The sequence below is a fragment of the Halichoerus grypus genome, chromosome 10, assembly GCF_964656455.1.
Source record: "Halichoerus grypus chromosome 10, mHalGry1.hap1.1, whole genome shotgun sequence".
NCBI lineage: Eukaryota > Metazoa > Chordata > Mammalia > Carnivora > Phocidae > Halichoerus > Halichoerus grypus.
Window position 1 is genome coordinate 9,216,055 of NC_135721.1, and position 17,283 is coordinate 9,233,337.

Below are 17,283 nucleotides of genomic sequence, written 5' to 3' on the forward strand. Positions count from 1 at the left end.
ACCCCTTGCAGCCCGTGGCTTCCCAGAGCTGGAGGTACCAATGCACTTTAGTTTCTGCCCAGATGCACCCTCATGACCGAGGCGGTCTGGGCCCAGGTGGGGAGTATCAGGGCCACAGGGGCGTTCAATTCTAACATTCCATGTGGACGTGGACAAGCCACTGGGCATCTCTGTCCACTTTCTTTGCATAAAGTTAGTCTTTATGTACTTTCTGTACTTGCTCATGAAACCCTCAGGAATGCCGTGAACATCAGAATTTTACAAATAGCAATGACAGCAGCAGCAGCAAAGCATCAGGCACAGGTGCACTGTGCTTAGTGACTGAACGGCGCAGGTGCACGTCACAGCCCACATTGCCTGGACGTAGCAGGGGTGGGGGGTGGGAGGGGGGCACAAAGCTGAACAGCCCCTGCCCTCAAGGAGCTGCCAGTTTCAGGGGGAAGAAATAGAACAAAAAAATCTAGACAGTTAAACAATCAGCTCTGCAAAGTGCCTATGTTTTGATAATACTTTGCAGCTAAAACTCATTTCATTTCATAGTGTCTATTAAATTTATTTTTATAGCAACCCTGTTGGGTACATGTTATTAATGCTCCTCTTTCAACAGAGCAGACTGAGTTCCAGCGAAAGGAAAACTTTTACTCCAGTTAGTGAGAGGCAGAGTTGGTATTTGAATCCAGGATTTTTTGTTGTTGCTCTTTGTTTTTGCTTTGTTTTGTTTTGTTCATAAAAATCGCTTCTCGGCCTTTTGGCTAAGATCAAGTGTTTTGTTCATAAAGCCTTTCTTTGTTATCAGCATCAGAGGGTGCCCATGTCTTTCCATCCTGGGCACTGTTAATGAGGGGAGTGCAGCCTTTCTAAGAATACTTCACCCTTATGTGTGACATTGCCCTCCAAGCTGTGACACCTTTCTGCAAGCTTTGATGGTGGCAGGTTATTTGATTATCTGATTATTACTTAATTATTTCTCTAGTAAAGACTATTTGCTTCACTAATACCAAAGGGATGCTTCCCTTCTCTATTTTTGTGCCTTTTTGTACGCTCAAATGGCTTTTGATTTTACTGCTGAATCATAACATGATCTCCTTGACGATATTTTAAATTTCACCTGTGAGTATTAATAACCCACCGGACGGCCTGGAGCGGAGATCGTCCACGCAGCTCTGCCCCGCATGTGACCGCCCTGGCTCTGTCCCGAAGGTGACCACCCCAGCAGCCACGGCATCACCACCACCACCGGGCTAACAGCAATTTTGACGAGCTTTCTGGTTTCAAATATGGGAAAATAGGGAAAATGTCTGACTTAGAATGTCTGAAATATAGCATATTTTTTTTCCCTAAGAAATCTGCTTTTTCTGGATAGCCTATGAGATGCTTTCAAAAACTGGGTCTCACATACACGTATTGGGCATCTAGGAAGCTAAACTAAAATACCAGGAAGTTAATATTTATTAGGTGTCGACAACGTGCCAGGTAAGAGGTCCCCATTGTACATGTGTCATTTGGTGGGATCACCACAATAGCCCAAGGGTGAGCAGCAGTTTGCCTGTTCTACAGAGTATTTTTTTTAATTTAAATTCAATTAGCCAACATATAGTACATCATTCGTTTCAATGTAGAGTTCAGTAATTCATCAGTTGCCTATACCACCCAGTGCTCATCACATCATGTGCCCTCCTTAACGCCCATCATCCAGTTATCCCCTCCCCTCCCACCTCCCCCCAGGAACCCTCAGTTTGTTTCCTAGAGTTAAGAGTCTCCGATGGTTTGTCTCCCTCTCTGATGACTTCCCATACAGAGTATTTTTAAAAACCATGGTGGGTACATCTAGCACACTTCAAGATACACAAGGGACTCACAATCAATGTATGCTTATGAAGTGAATAAATATGTAGACATCCAGTGACTTGGTCATAGTGACGCAGCAAGTTGACATTGAACCAAAAACTGGTCTTGGCTTGTCTGACTGGAAGCCAGTGTATCTGGCGCCACATTAGCCTGTCTCTCCATATGTCACCACATGGTCTGGCAACGAATGAGAGCCAAAAATGTTTCCTAAGTGAATTTGAGAGTTGAAGGCAAAAAGTGGGGAGGGAAGGATGAAAGGAAGGAAGGAAGGAATGAAGGAAGGAAAAGAAAAAAGGAAGGAAGGACAGAAGGATAGAAAGAACAAAGTAGAGAGAGAAAGGAAAAGAAAAATTGGGAAAAGGGGAAGAATGCAAGGAAGAAGCTGTCAGTGATGGCTAAACATTAAGTAACTGGACTGGAAAGATACCGTTTTCATAAAGGCAAAGCTGGCTTTTTTCCAGATTTCACTAGTTTTACAGTGATCCCAGAAAGTCCTCTAAACATCAGGTTTTAAAGCATGAAGCAGCTCTCCAATGCTACTTGCTCTCAGGTTCTTGACCAACGGAGGGTTAGTGAATAATATATTTGCTCACGGCAAGCTGAGGAAATCAATATCCAAGAAAGCATCTCACTGGTCAGCTCCGTGAGAAAGTAAATCACCCAGGATTTTATATGTAGCATGCATACACTGAAACTGATAACTTATTAAGAATTTTGTGGTGAGACTCCCAGGTATAATTTATCTCAACCCACTAAATACATAGATTCAAGCATTAACCCCACAGAACAGATAGGAAGGCTCTATTCACAGGAAGACTAGCTTTGAGCATTTTAATCAAGATCCAGTATAATGGGGTATGGGTATGGGGGAGACTGTTTTTATAGGCGAGTATTTTCTTTCTCTTTATTCTCCTTATCATTCTTCTTATCCTTTCTGTTCTGATTGAAGTTCCCATTCAGGTCAGAAAATTCTTGGTCTGCAAAGCAGGAGGATATTAGAACAGGAAGCAGGAGAACTGGGTTCAACTCTGAAACTTGCTCAGACAGACTCTCAGTGACCAAACTGTAGCCAGGCTCACCGTAGTCCTCCACTCCTCTCAATGTCTAGACTTCACCCTTGACCTGTAACGACTTGAACAAACACACACATGGTTTCTTTTTTTTTTTAAGATTTTTAAAACTTATTTATTTGAAACAGAGAGAGAGAGCACGAGCAGAGGGAGGGGCAGAGGGAGAGGGAGAGCGAGAACCTCGAGCAGACTCCATGCTGAGTGGGAGCCCAATGCAAGGCTCGATCCCACAACCCCAAGGTCATGACCTGAGGGAAAATCAAGAGTCGGACACTCAACCGACTGAGCTACCCAGGCGATCCCCACACAGGTAGTTTCTAACCTCCAGGCTGATCCCTGGCATGATGGTAGCTCCTCTCAAAGTGCCTCCCTGGGAAACTCAAGGCTGCTGAGAAAACTGTCTTTGTGTTCCAATCACCACCTGGAGACTGGGTCCCCGACTCCCAGCCTCTGTGGGAGGGGAGGAGCCTAACATCCAGAAGCACCAGTAAGGATCCCAGATGAGTTTCACATGGACCAACCTGCCCCTTCCCATTTTTTTTGTAATTTTTACCTCTCCCGACTCTACTGAACCCCTCTCACTCCCTCCCTAGTCCCTCACTCTGCCTTCAAAATGCCCAGATACCTCTAAGCAAGTGGAAGTTGAGTTCAATTCACACTGGACATTCACTGTCTTGCCTATTGCAATAGTATATTACTGATTGGCACCTGTCCTTATGAATTTACCCAGTGTCTGGCTTTTCTCAGGTTCTTGACCAATGGAGGATTAGTGAGTAATATATTTGCTCATGGCAAGCTGAGGAAATCAATATCCACTTGCCACATGACCTTGCACAAAAGGCTTCACTCTTCTCAGTCCCCTTAGAATCGAGGATGCAAGCATGGAAGATGAACCACTAGACAGATAATGTCATTCTACAGTCTCGGTGTCTTGGGTCTGTAATACGTCACCAAGGAGAGCCCGCTATACACTTAGAAATATCCTTTTGTTTCTAAATCACAGGTTTTAACTGAACTGTACAGTACTACAGATTCCTGGTGAAACTTTGGAAAGTATGGAAAAATGTGGAAGAGAAGGAAAGATAATCCCATCATGCAGAAATAACTGTTATTAATATTTTGATTTACTATCTTCCCGTATTTTTATATAAACATATTGAGGAGCATACTACATATAGGTTTTAGCTTCTTATTTTTTTCACTTATTACTTTAAACAATCTCCCATGTCATTACATATCTTTGAAAAACCTGATTTTGAGTAAGTGACTGTGTAGAAATCCATCAAATGAATCAACCAAAATAAATTTGAACATTTTTCCATTGTTGGTCTTTTCAGTGGTTTTGAAGATTTTTGCTAGTACAAAAATGCTGCTTTGCATAACTACATACATGGATTTATGCATATATTTATGCTTTTACAAATCAAATTTCAAGGATTCGAACGACTAGTTTCAAGGATGAGGACCAAGTGTAAATTGTGCGGCAGACCCACGGCAGCAGTGGACCGTGCCAGGGGGTCGTAGGGATGTTCACTGTGCTGCACACTCGCCAACATCAAATCACGTGTAACCACAACAAGAAAAACTCCACAACACATTCTCTCCACGTACTAGGAGCGAATTTTATTTTACTGATATGTCATTATTCATTTCTTTGGTTAGTAGCAGGGTTGGCATTTTTATTTTTATTTGTCACATGCAAATCTTCTCTTGGAAACTGCCTTTTGTAGAATTTGCACAATTTTTGCAGGGTGGGGGAGCACTGGGGCTCAGATGTTCATTTTTTCTTATAGATCTAAAGTCTTTAAATGATAAGGATATAAAACATTGCTGTTCGCTGTAGGGCTTTTTTGGCCATATTTTCTTTTTTTTTATTGTTTAAAGTGTTTTGTTTATAATATCTAAGGAAATATATTTCTAGGACAGAAGTCAAGTTCCCTGAAGCCATGGAAATATATCACTTCCCACCAGAAATACATTCTTCTGGTATTAGCACAGAGCTTTTAAAACAATCCACAGAGGATCCACACCAGAATTGTCCCTCTTAATTTTTTTTCAGCAAAGCCCCATTCTCAGTTCATTATAGCAAAACCTAAAATTTCCATTATTTTAATCATTGCATAATTTGCTAAAGCAAAGTATCCAAAGAAGCCTGCAAAAATCACTTAAAATGTTTTTTTTTCCAGTCCTTCCACCTATGGTAGTCACTGTGAAGTCTGAACTGTTTTTCATGAAGGAACATCCCTGTTCCGGAAGGTCCTAAAAGGATGTAACCACAGGAATGGAGTCTCCCCAAATTGGCCAAAATGAGGGATGAAAGTCTTTGCCTGCATCCATGAAGCAAACGCATCTAGAACTGGGATCCCAGAACCTGAATCTTCTAGCACCATTGATTTTCCTTATTAGCCTCGACTCATTTAAAGCCTTTAAGGACATAGGTCTATTTACATATCCTCCTTTTGTTGGCATCTTGAATAACTGCCCACCTTTCTTCCCGGCTGCCGGCTGTCGCCTGCCTCTGTCACCTGCTTCTGTGTTTTTCGGCCTGTGTCCTGTTAAGCATACGCCCTCATGTCTTTACTATTCAGCGTTAAGGGGGAGTTCTGGCCTAACCATCTCTCACAAGCCACATACCTGGCCCCGATCCTCCCTGCTGCTGACCTCATGTCTCGTCTTCCTGTAAAGAAGAAAACAAAAGTCATGCCTAACATCCCATTGAACTACAGTGACATCTAACATTCTGGAGCCTTCCCCTCCAGCATTTTGTCTACACGTATGTATCAATATTATATATGCTACTGTTTCTCACTTTTTCGTTTAAAGTTCTGTTGTCATCATGTCCCCAAATTATAATTCTTAGTGGCTCTATGATAATCAATTGAACTACTCCTGGATAGATAGACATGGAGGGTGCTTTTAGGTTTTCCTGACTTTTGGCACAGTGGAATGGAACACTCATGGCTTGATTGCACTACAATTACTTTCTGAAAGCAGATTCCTGGAGGAAGGGACATTGTTTGAGCCTCTCAGCATATATATTATAAAAAATGGAAAAGAAAGCTAAACATGTTTTTTGGGGGGGGCACCTGTGTGGCTCAGTCGGTTAAACATCTGCCTCTGGCTCAGGTCATGATCTCAGGGTCCTGGGATCGAGCCCCTCATCGAGCTCCATGCTTGGCGGGGAGCCTGTTTCTCCTTCTCCATCTCCCCTTGCTTGTGCTCTCTCTCTCTATCAAATAAATAAATAAAATCTTTAAAAATACATATTTAAAAAATTTAAAAATAAACATGGTTTTGTGTTGTTGTTGGTACTTAGAAATTTCTACATTGAGGAGGGGAGAGTGAGTGCATATGATATTCTGGCTTATGTTCCTTAGGATGTGTATCAGTATTCTCAATTTTTAAGACTAATAATCATTACCGAATTTCATTGAACAGGAATTTAAAAGCAAACCCAAAGCAAAAGCACTAACACAGTTTCTAACCAATGTCAAGAGGCTCCAGAGTGAGAATTACTCTCACCACAGTTTCTACCCCGTAACGTCCAGGCCTTTCTGCAATTAGAAGTGGCAGGATCTGCCCCACTCTGAAAACCAAAGAAGAGAAAATTCTCTCTTTAGCAGAGAAGAGAGCAGCACCTGCAGCATGCAGGCCGACAGGAGAGCTGACAGAGGTCTGAGTGGTAAGATGAGGGAGCGAGAGTCCCTGTGTGCAGGGAGAGAAGACGGCCCGAGGCTCTGTCTGTTTGCTGACAGGCACCATGCGGCAAGTCTTGGGGAAGGATAATCCGGGAGAGGAGCTAAAAGCTGTCTTCACCATCGCCTGGTAAGAGCTCTAATCTCAGATCTTCTTAGGTTTCCAAATAGGACTATTCATCAAGCACTGCCTATGTATGACCTTTATCTAAAAGATACAAGCAATTGGCACCTTTTCTTGTGTAAAATATGCAACTATTGACAAACTGGTCCCAGCCTACTATTTTCAGTTTTACCTCCTGCCTCTCTTTTTCCCTGCTTCTGTCCCCCACCGAAGCACTCCAGTCTTCTCTGTTCCCTGGATTTACCGAATGCTCAAGTTCAGGTCTCTCTGCTTTCGCTTCATGCTGTGCCTTCTGCCTAGAAAGCCTTTCTTCCATTTGTCAGTCTGGAATCCCACCTGAGCTTCTAAACTCCCGAACCACCTTCCTTCTCACTATCTCCACGGAACTCATTGCCCTCCTCAAGGTCTTCTGATGGCGCCTGTGGTCACTTCCACCAAAGCCACAGCCTCAGAGTTCGTGGCGGCGTCTTTCCCACTGGTCTGTGGACTCCTTGAGGGCAGGTTCCCTGTGTGCCCTGAAATAATCTTTACAACTCCAGGGCTTAGATCAATGCCCCGAGGACATGGAAAGCACAGAATAAATATTTATGTTGGGAAGGAAGGTGAATAAATGAAAGGAAGATGTTAGGAAGTGAATGCTTGTGTCCCCACCCCCAAATTCATATGCCAAAGCCCTAACCCTCGTGGTGAAGGTATTTGGAGGTGGAGCCTCTGGATGGTCATTAGGTTTAGATGAGGTCATGGGGGTTAGACCCCAGTGACGGGTTTAGTGACCTTATGAGAAGAGGAAGAGTGACCAGAGCATGTTTGCGTCCCCTCCCCCGCCACGTGAGGGTAGAGTAAAGGCAGATGTCTGCAAGCAGGAGGAGGGCTCTCACCAGGAACCAAATCTGCCAGCACCTTGATCTTGGACTTCCTCTGCTCCAGAACTGTGAAGAAATAAATGTCTGTTGTTTAAGCCACCCACTCTATGGTATCTTGTTATAGCAGCCTGAGTAGACTAACACAGAAGGGAAGAAGTAAGGCAGAGAGAGAGGGGAAGAAAAATAAATCTAATAAAATGTTTACTGTGTTAAATTTAAGCTGCTACATTAAAAGTATAAGCGTGTTTGAATTTGGTGTCTAAGACCTGGAGTTATACAAATGTGTGAAAAATCTCTTAACTGAAGATCAATTTAACTCTCTGGAACATGGCCAAGAATCTGAAGGAAGTAGAAAAGACCTATGAATAGCACACATACATATATGCAATTGGTACACAAAAGCCCACGCATTAGGAGAGGTTCCCCGCCTCTCAAGACCTCACTCAGTGGTGGCTCTTTCTGCATTATTTATTTATTTGTTTGTTTACTGCCCTGAGAAGTTATGCTAAGGTGTGTTTCCAAGAGCATATACATTTCTTTTTGTAAGCATTAAATGTTATTTGAATCGTTTACATAAAGCGTGGGGGTTACCATTTCATTTAGGAAAGGCACTCGAATGCCCCTGGGTGGCTCAGTTGGTTGGGTGATTGCCTTTGGCTTAGGTCATGATCCTGGAGTCTCAGGATCGAATCCCGCATCGGGCTCCCCGCTCAGCGGGGAGTCTGCTTCTCCCTCTGACCCTCCCCCCTTTCATGTGCTCTCTCTCTCTCATTCTCTCTCTCAAATAAATAAATAAAATCTTTAAAAAAAAAAAAGGAAAGGCACTCGAATTCACACAAGTGTTAGTAGATGAAAGTAGATTAAAACTCAGATTTAGCACTGCTCAGTAACACACCATGGCGGGGGTGAGGGTGGTGCCCATCTCTTTCTCAAAAGCCATCTGCAAATAATTTGCTCTAGAAAACTGGGATATTTATGACTCCTCCACTGTCAAAAGAGCATGAAGTGGCCATTCATCTTCATGAATATTCAATGGAAAATGTCAAATGTGTAGGTGACAGAAGAGACCTTCATTCAACAAAGTCACCTTAGGTTGAAACTAGATATCTGGTCAGATGTGCACGCATACTCCTGCTGACATCTCAGCCCAAGCTTTCTATGGAGGGCTTTGCTCACCCAGGGTGCATCTCTTTACTTTTCGAGAGCACCTTTCTCTCACTCATCCACGTTGCACAGATGACCATAAAGAAAAATCTCTGTCAATAAGATGAAGTTATTAGGAAATGAGTGCAGAATTCTAAGAGTTGGAAGTTTGGCCTGCATACAGGTCTCTTTAATTTTAATTTAATCGTTGTTTATATTTTGAATGAAGAAGGAACAAAAGACTATGGAGTGAAAGACTCCTTCCCATCATTCCTCTCCTCCCAATTTTTAGAGGTTTCTACTGTTATCTACTGCTTGTGTGTCTTTCCAGAGCTGCTTGATTCTAATACAAGGATATGCACATACATACGTGTGTATAAATGTATGTGTGTATGTGTTTGCTTGGTGTGTATAATATATATGTTATATTTGCATGATATAATATATTTGCCTGCGTAGTGTATTTGTTACACACACACAGACAGGATTGTTTTTTTTAAAGATTTATTTATTTATTTGAGAGAGAGAGAGAGAGCGTGCTAGCACAAATGGACTCCCTGGTTTGGGTCAAGCCTGACATGGGGCTCGATCTCATGACTCTGAGATCATGACTTGAGCCAAAATCAAGAGCCAGATGTTTAACTGACTGAGTCGCCCAGGTGCCCCTCACAAAGGCAGGATTTCTGTCTGTTTTTTTATACAAATGGTAGATATCACACACGTTTTTTTGCAATTCACCTTTTCACTTAATAACATACCTCTGAGAAATGTCCATACCAATATATAATGAAATTGTTCATTCTTTGCTGTGGATGCAGAGCATTTCAGTGTGTACAATACTTATTTTATGAGTCCATATTGAGGTACATTTAGGTTATTTCTAATCTCTCATTATTATAAGCAATGCTTCAAGTGACTAATTCTAAGTATACTTCATTCTGTACATATGCTGGTTTAGCTTAGCTGTAAAATAAATTTCTAGAGTAGAAATTGCTGAATCAAAGGCTAGTTGCATTTGTAATTTTCTTTTCTGAGATTTTTTTATTTTACTTACTTTGTGAATAGCAATGAACATATGTATACTGAATTCAAACAGAACAAAGAAGAAATAGTGAAAATGGATCTTTCTCATACACTTTTCTCCTAGGAACCAGTTCTCCCTTTAAGAAAAAGATAATTTGCATCCTGTATATGTTTGTTTCCAGTGACATTCAATGCATATATAAATGAGTGTGTGTACTTATACTGATATACATGCACATAGATGTGTATATACATGCATGTGGGTGTGTGTTATGTATGAGTGTGTATATTCCTCTGTGCGTGTGTTTTCAGTGTTTTCATGTGCGAACTCAGGGAGCTCTTGGCAGGATCCTGGTCACAGCCTGGCATCAGACATCAATTTCCCCATTCACCTATGGGACCCCTGCTTACTTATTGTCTCATTCTTTAGTCTCAGTTATATTTGATGATAGCAAGGCTGGTGATAATATAAAACATGAGCAGTCTTGTTTGTGTTTGGTGGAAAGATGATTTTATAACAAGTATCAAAATTTAAAACGCACTTAGCTTTGCATTTACCAATGCCACTATTTAGGAACATCACCTAACATCGGTATTTGCAGATGTGCACCAAGATCTGTGTAGAAGAACATGCATCACAACATTGTTTTCAAAAGTAAACAGCAAACAAGCAGAACCTGAAATAAAATAAGGTGTTGATCAATATGGGACTGCTTAAGGCGCCTGGTGGCTCAGTTGGTTGAGCATCCGACTCTTGATTTCGGCTCAGGTCATGATCTCAGGGTCATGGGATCAAGCCTGGCAACCTGCTCCATGCTCAGTGGGGAGTCTGCTTGAGATCCTCTCCCTCTGCCCCTCCCCCACTCTCTCTCTCCCAAATAAATAAATAAATAAAATAAATCTTTAAAAAAATAGGGGACTGCTTAAATGAGTTATGGCACATCCTGGAATATTATGGAATCTTTTTTTTTTAAATGAACTCTTAACATGATAATACCAGATCTCCAAAAACGTCAGAACAGTGTGTATTACAGGAACATATGTAACTTTCAACAGTGGTAACCTTTGAGGAAAGGAAAAGGTGGGTATGGAAAGGCTCTTACTCTTTCATTTGGAACTTTCTGTACTAGAAATATAGATTCTTATATATGCACATATATATGATTTTTAAAATATGTCAACATGTGTCAAAGATAATACACCTTAGAGGAGACCTAGGGAGCCATTTTTTTTTTTTTTTTTGCCTTAACTTCCCCATATTAAAATATACATCTAAAATGAAAGCAAAAGAATCACAAATGTGGGGAAGAAAAGGGTTACCAGATCTGAAAGACATAGTCTGGTATGTAACCAGACAGTAGGTTCCTGCGTCTTTCCTTGGGGGCATGAGGACCCCACTGGGAGCTATATCAAAATACAGATTTCAGGACTCAGTTCTGGAGATTCTGACTGAGTCCGGCTAATGGTGAAATTTTGACGCCCGGCTTCATGTGAGAAGCGCTAGCCTCGTCAAAGGCAGTGGCTCCGTTCACTCACCAAGTAACTTTCAGAGCTGGCGTTACGATGCCAAGTTACCGAGTGTTATCACGTGGATTCACCTCGTTTGCACTTGTTCAGTGTATTTGAGGGATTGGGCATAATAGTAGAAAGCACGCGGGCTTTGAAGGCACAATAAAATGGGTTTGAACCATGACCCTAAAAGGCGCTCACTGAAGAATGCTGAGTAATGCCCACAAGTTCCCTAACCTCTCTGAGCTGTTATACTTACCTATAAGTATAGGGGCTAGTATGAGAATTGGAGCCACTCTATGTAAAACACTTGACAAGGGATGTAGGAGAGCTCGCTAAGTGGTAGCTCTTGTTATTTATAGAGCCAGACACAATGCCACTTGTTCATCTTTCTATTATTATAAATACCAGCATGTGACAGGGGCAGGCGGTAACATTAGCTGTGTACATTTCAGACGTACTAAGCAGAAGAACATTGGAAAGACGGTAATTTAGGGGCAGAATGGGGACTCTTAGGCAGGTCGGGTCTTTTAGGATGGCTTTTAGAAAGCTACCTGTCCAGGGGCGCCTGGGTGGCTCAGCCGTTAAGCGTCTGCCTTCAGCTCAGGTCATGGTCCCAGGGTCCTGGGATCGAGCCCGGCATCGGGCTCCCTGCTCTGCGGGAAGCCTGCTTTTCCCTCTCCCACTCCCCCTTCTTGTGTTCCCTCTCTCGCTGTGTCTCTGTCAAATAAATAAAAACTAAGAAAATCTTTAAAAAAATTTAAAAAAAAAGAAAGCTACCTGTCTGGTCGTTTAGAGAAACTTTAATTACATTCATCTCAAACACAGTGTGATTTCATCCTGAATTCCAGAAGCAAACACAGCCTCCAGGAGGGGGGATTAGTAATCAATCACCGCATCTCGAAATTAGAGAGGCAGAAGTCATATTGAACATGATTTAGCTCAGCTCCTGCCTAGATATTGGGTTCCAGGAAGCACTCAGGCACACTTTAGAGACTCCACTTTTAAATACTCCAAGGATTATGTCATGACACAGAATGTGGAGTGGGAGAGCAGGAAGACACCTCAGGGAGTACCTACTTATTACTCCATTCATGAATTTATGCGCCCTGAGAGCATAACTCCAGCTGCCAATGATTTAGTATCCACCGCGAGCCGGGTACCGCGCTACCATGCTAGTCACTGCATGCGGACAATCTCCGATCCATCCTTCAGCCACGCATCACAGAGGGATCCTTGCCCCGGTTTACATTTGAAGAACTGCAATTCAGTGAATCAAGTAACCTGCTGAGGTGACCTCATGCACAAGGGGGGAGCTGTGTTGGGAGCCAGGCACATCAGGGTGCAGAACCCATAAACTCTCTCTAGACCCCAATAAATGCCCTACATGCTGGAGCGTTGTGCCTTGTGTTGGCGTCCACCAAATGGCACTGTGATGTGGCGAGCGTCCCTGCAGCTTGGGAAGGATGAGCGACAGCTCGGGAGAGGCTCTCCTCCTGGCTTTCCTCTTGAGGGCTGTGTGACTTGAGTCAGCCCCTCAGTGGAGCCACCCTGTTTTCAGGGCTTCAGAGAAAATGGGACTCACCCCAACCTCTCTGCAGTGGAAGCCAAGAGATTATTGGGAGTTTGCGGGGGAGGGGGCTTGTGCTCTTCCTGGCCCCTTTATGCTCTGATCTCATTCCTCTCAAGTAGAGCTAAGGATTATTTTACTGTCTCACACTGCAGTTCCTTCCACAGCACGTTGCATTAGATGAGAAATTTGTCCTTTTGTTTCTTTTAAACGCTTCCCCTCAATAAAGCATGCGCATCAGACATTTTTGAACGTGTGATAGAGTTGACAGAATATTTTCTGCCCCCTGCCCCCATGACTAGAATGATTAAGCTTTCCACCTGCTGTCCTCAGCTCCCGGTTCCTGGATGGCATCTGAATCCACACCTGCCCTGATTCCTATACCCTCTGCGCCAGCACCATGGAGGGTCCGAAACGTGAGGATTCAGGGAGACCCTGCTTTCCTCACAGCAAGCACTGTGCCGGGGGCGGGGCAGAGGAGGCAGAGGCTGAAAGGGGCACCGCCTGCTCTAAGGGGCTTTGGATTCTGAGCCAGCACAGCCAAACAGAGAGTTGCTGGAGGGCACTCACAGAGCAGAGCGTCCTCATCCGCTTTCCCAGGTTCACTCCGGTGGCTGCTCGAGGCTGGACATGCTGAAATGACACTGTAACCACATTACCTGCCTCTTCCTCTCCCTGCAAGCAAGTGCACAGTGCCTTGCAGCTCTTGTTACAGAGAAGGCTTTCAAGTACCGCACAGGCCATCCACGAAATGATAAAGCCAATTGCAAAGCTGGATCCAGGCTCAAGTTCTACGTAGGAGCGAGATGTCTACAGAGAGCTTTTCTAAGCAGGGGACCGTCAACTCTCAGGAAGGGGGCTCATGTTGTATTTGGAAATCAGGGTTCTGGTTTGCACATCTCTGCTTTCTGTATGATTTCACCCCCTCCCCTCAGCAGCCCCCACTGTCTCCCACCACCATCACCCTCCCTTCTCTTTGGGTCCTGGGCCCTCAGGGAGAGGAGAGCAGTCTGTCTCACGTAGGTCTCTGCTGGCCAAACAGCAGGCTCCTGTCTCCAGGTTTAATGAGGAAAGCCCAAGTCAGGAAGGCTGGGGCCGAGGTTTTATGGAGGCTCTGGGCCAAATGGCTTAGCCAGGAATTCAACCAGCACTGCCCTCTATCCCCTGGGAGCTGCAAAATGCAAACAGCCCTGGTAAAACAGAGAGCAATTTCCCAAGCAGGAGACGGGAGCTTTTAACGAGCTCAAGTGAGCCTGCCCTGGTCCTCTGTGGTCCTCCTGGCTGGCTAATTAGGTTGCCGGCTGCAAAGAGCCCTTTGATGGCCCAGAGACAGCAAGAGGGTGGAGGCTCAGAGGGGATGGAGTTGACAGTAATGAGTAAGCCATCTGATGGGCTCTCAGACTTTTGGGAAGGTTTCTCTTCCTCTCTCTTCTCCCTTCCTCCAGGTCATGCCTCAAATCCTACTAATGGCACAGTTCTGGATTTTTCGGAGAAGGAGGGAATGGTCAAGTGAAGCATGCAGATCTCCCTGGAGGAAGATGGGATACACTCTTAATTATGGTTTTCATTTATTCATTCATGCATTTTTTTTTCATTGACCTAGTTAGAGTCTGTGCAAGAGTTTGGGATACAGAGATGACTTTGTTTAAAGTTTAAGAAAGAGAAGAAATTCAAACACATAAAGAATTACCAAACACTTGGGAAAGTGACCACAAGGAAGCTGCTGGTAAAGTCAAGTTGGTAATGAGGGCACTGGGGGAGCTAAATTGGAAGAGGGGACATTTGACTGGGTTTTAGAAAATAGATAACCTTTTTTTTTTTTTTTGCATTAAAACCCAAACAAAAGTAGCAAGGTATGTGAGAATTAGTTACCTAGAAAAGATAGGACATTTCGGAAAATTGGAAGGATACTGGCAAATGTTAGATGTCAGAAAAAAGACCGCATATGAGTCATCCTGAATGATGGAGATGTGAAAGCTGACCTGACGGTCACTCGAAGCCAACACGAGAGCCTGCGTCCCTGTCCTCAGGGCTGTCGAGGGGGCACCAGAGGAAGGGCCTCTCTTCGCCCAGCCTCTGGCAGCCACCGAAGCCTGGGGCTACTTGGTATGCTTTTTAAAGAGGAGGTCTATGATAGACTAAACGATTATGCCTTCAAATCCATTTTTCGAAAAGCTCAGCCTCAGGATGGCCGTATTTGCAGATGGGGCCTCTATGGAAGTGCTTTGGGTTGAATGAGGTCATCAGGGTGGGGTCCTGATCTGATGGGATTCGTGATCAGAAGCCACACCAGAGAACTGGCTCTCACTCTCTTCTCTTGTGTGTGCACCCAGGAGAGTCCGCTTGAGGACATGGCAGGAAGACCGCGGTGTGCAAGCCAGAAAGAGGTTCCTCACCAGAAGCAGGAGCAGATGGAGCCTTAATCTTGGACTTCCAGCCTCAAGAACTGCGAGAAAATACATTCCTGTGTGTTTGGGTTTTTGTGTGTTTTGTGTGTGTGTGTGTGTGTGTGTGTGTGTGTGTGTTTACATTTCTGTTGTTTAAGTCCCCCAGGCTGTGGTATTTTGTTAAGACAACCCAAGCGGACGAATGCACAGTCCCAGGAGCTGCGGACGTTGTCCTTGGTTTTGTGCTGACTTTTGTTCTCAGGGGCAACCTTCAGGGGAAAATCATCTCCTGTGTCAGACCTGCCAGACTCAGACTACTGTATTCTCTTTCCCAGAATTCCCTGCCTTTCCTTTAAGATGACTGTGCATCCCCACCCTCCGCCATGAGTAACCTGCTGAAAGAGAATTCCTTTCCTCTGTAAAGTCAGGCTTGGTCTGGCCAGTGGCTGAGGACAGGAAGACCCTTGCAGGGACATTGCATGCCTCCAGCATTCCTATTCTCCATCCGCCGTGAGAAGAGCATTTTGCACAGAGGGGCTGCTTCTTCAGCCCAGAACCTAGAATAAAGGAGATGCATGGAACCGGGTCCCACCTGCTGCGGCCAACACCATGAGTGCAGCTAATATAAAATAGGAGAGAAACCTAAACCCTTGCTGTTGTTGAGGCCATTTGCTATTAGAGCTTATGAGAGAGGACACTGACCAATGTGCGCATCTCATACAATCAGCACTGATCTGATTGTCACTCTAACGAATCAGCACTGATCTGATTGTCACTCTAACTGCACATGATGTACAGCTTCACAGTACTTTCTTTGTCCCCATGTCTGCTCTGTCAGTCTTCCCCTACACCTCCTTCTTGTCCCCTTTATCACCAGGTGGTTCTTGCTTAACTTTCAATACTCCGCCCAGCCATCTGTTCCTGGGTATCTCTTCCCAGGGCCCTATAGCCTGGGCCCCCACTGATGTCCCTAATCTCCTGTGCATGGTTCCCTCACTGCATTCACCAAGGGGAACTGAAAGAATCTGCCTCTGCACCTGTCTCCCCAACTAGAATTTAGAGAACAGGGATCTTACCTAATTTATTACCCTCCACAACATTTGGCTAAAGGCTGGCACATAAGAGTGGCTTAAAAAATGAGCCATTTCTATGCTATAGACATTTCAGTCCCTAGAATCTCTTCTCTGGTAGATCCAGTCTGTTTAGACACTTGTTGAGCTCAATGACTCAGTTCTACAGGGATAGAGAAAGGCTGGCTGCACCCAATATTTTCACAGTAAGTTTAGGGAGCTTATCCATAGGTATAAAGGAGGAAAATGCAATCTCAATGCTGCAGCTATATTTTAAAGTCATAAACAAGTTTTGATCAACAAGAAGATGAACATGTCCTCAAGTGCCCAGACACTGCCACATCATGGCTCTGGGGCTGACCTGACTGTGCTTTCCAGGTGCTCGTGCCATGGCAAAGAGGAATAAGGGAGGGGGAGCGGAACTGACTTGGCAAGCACGTATTCCTGCATTGCACAAACCTCTCCATCTCATCAGGAGCTCCAGCATGCACATACACGGATGCACACATGTGCACATCCACACATACAGATATATGCCCCCCCACACATACACATGTGCACACATGGGTACATCACATGTGCATGCACACTGGCAACGAATCAAAAGATTGGCATTGACCAAGGGAAGATGAAATCACCTAAAATTACCATATTATCTTTTTTGTATTTTTTAATTTATTTTTTTCATATTTTTATTATGTTCAATTAGCCAACATTATTAGTTTCAGATGTAGTGTTCAATAATTTATCAGTTGCATATAACACCCAGTGCTCATCACAGCACGAGTCCTCCTTAATGCCCATCACCAGTTACCCCATCCCTCCACCCATCTCCCCTCCAGCAACCCTCAGTTTGTTTACTAGAGTTAAGAGTCTCTCATGGTTTGTCTCCCTCTCTGATTTCTTCCCATTCAGTTTTCCCTCCCTTCCCCTATGATCCTCTGCCCTGTTTCTTATATTCCAAATATGAGTGAAACGATC

At 44.0% G+C, this 17,283-nt stretch overlaps 1 long non-coding RNA gene across 1 annotated transcript in view; it reads right to left on the reverse strand.

The window, feature by feature from the left end:
* Positions 1-2,652: 2,652 nt before the first annotated feature.
* LOC118546584 (uncharacterized) overlaps positions 2,653-17,283 on the reverse strand; it is a 52,433-nt gene continuing 37,802 nt past the window's right edge. Inside the window, exons 2-4 of the long non-coding RNA XR_004922668.2 lie at positions 5,553-5,595; positions 2,928-2,979; positions 2,653-2,825 (exon numbers count right to left, since the gene is read on the reverse strand). This is a non-coding gene — a long non-coding RNA (uncharacterized LOC118546584). The remainder of the gene's footprint in view (positions 2,826-2,927; positions 2,980-5,552; positions 5,596-17,283) is intronic.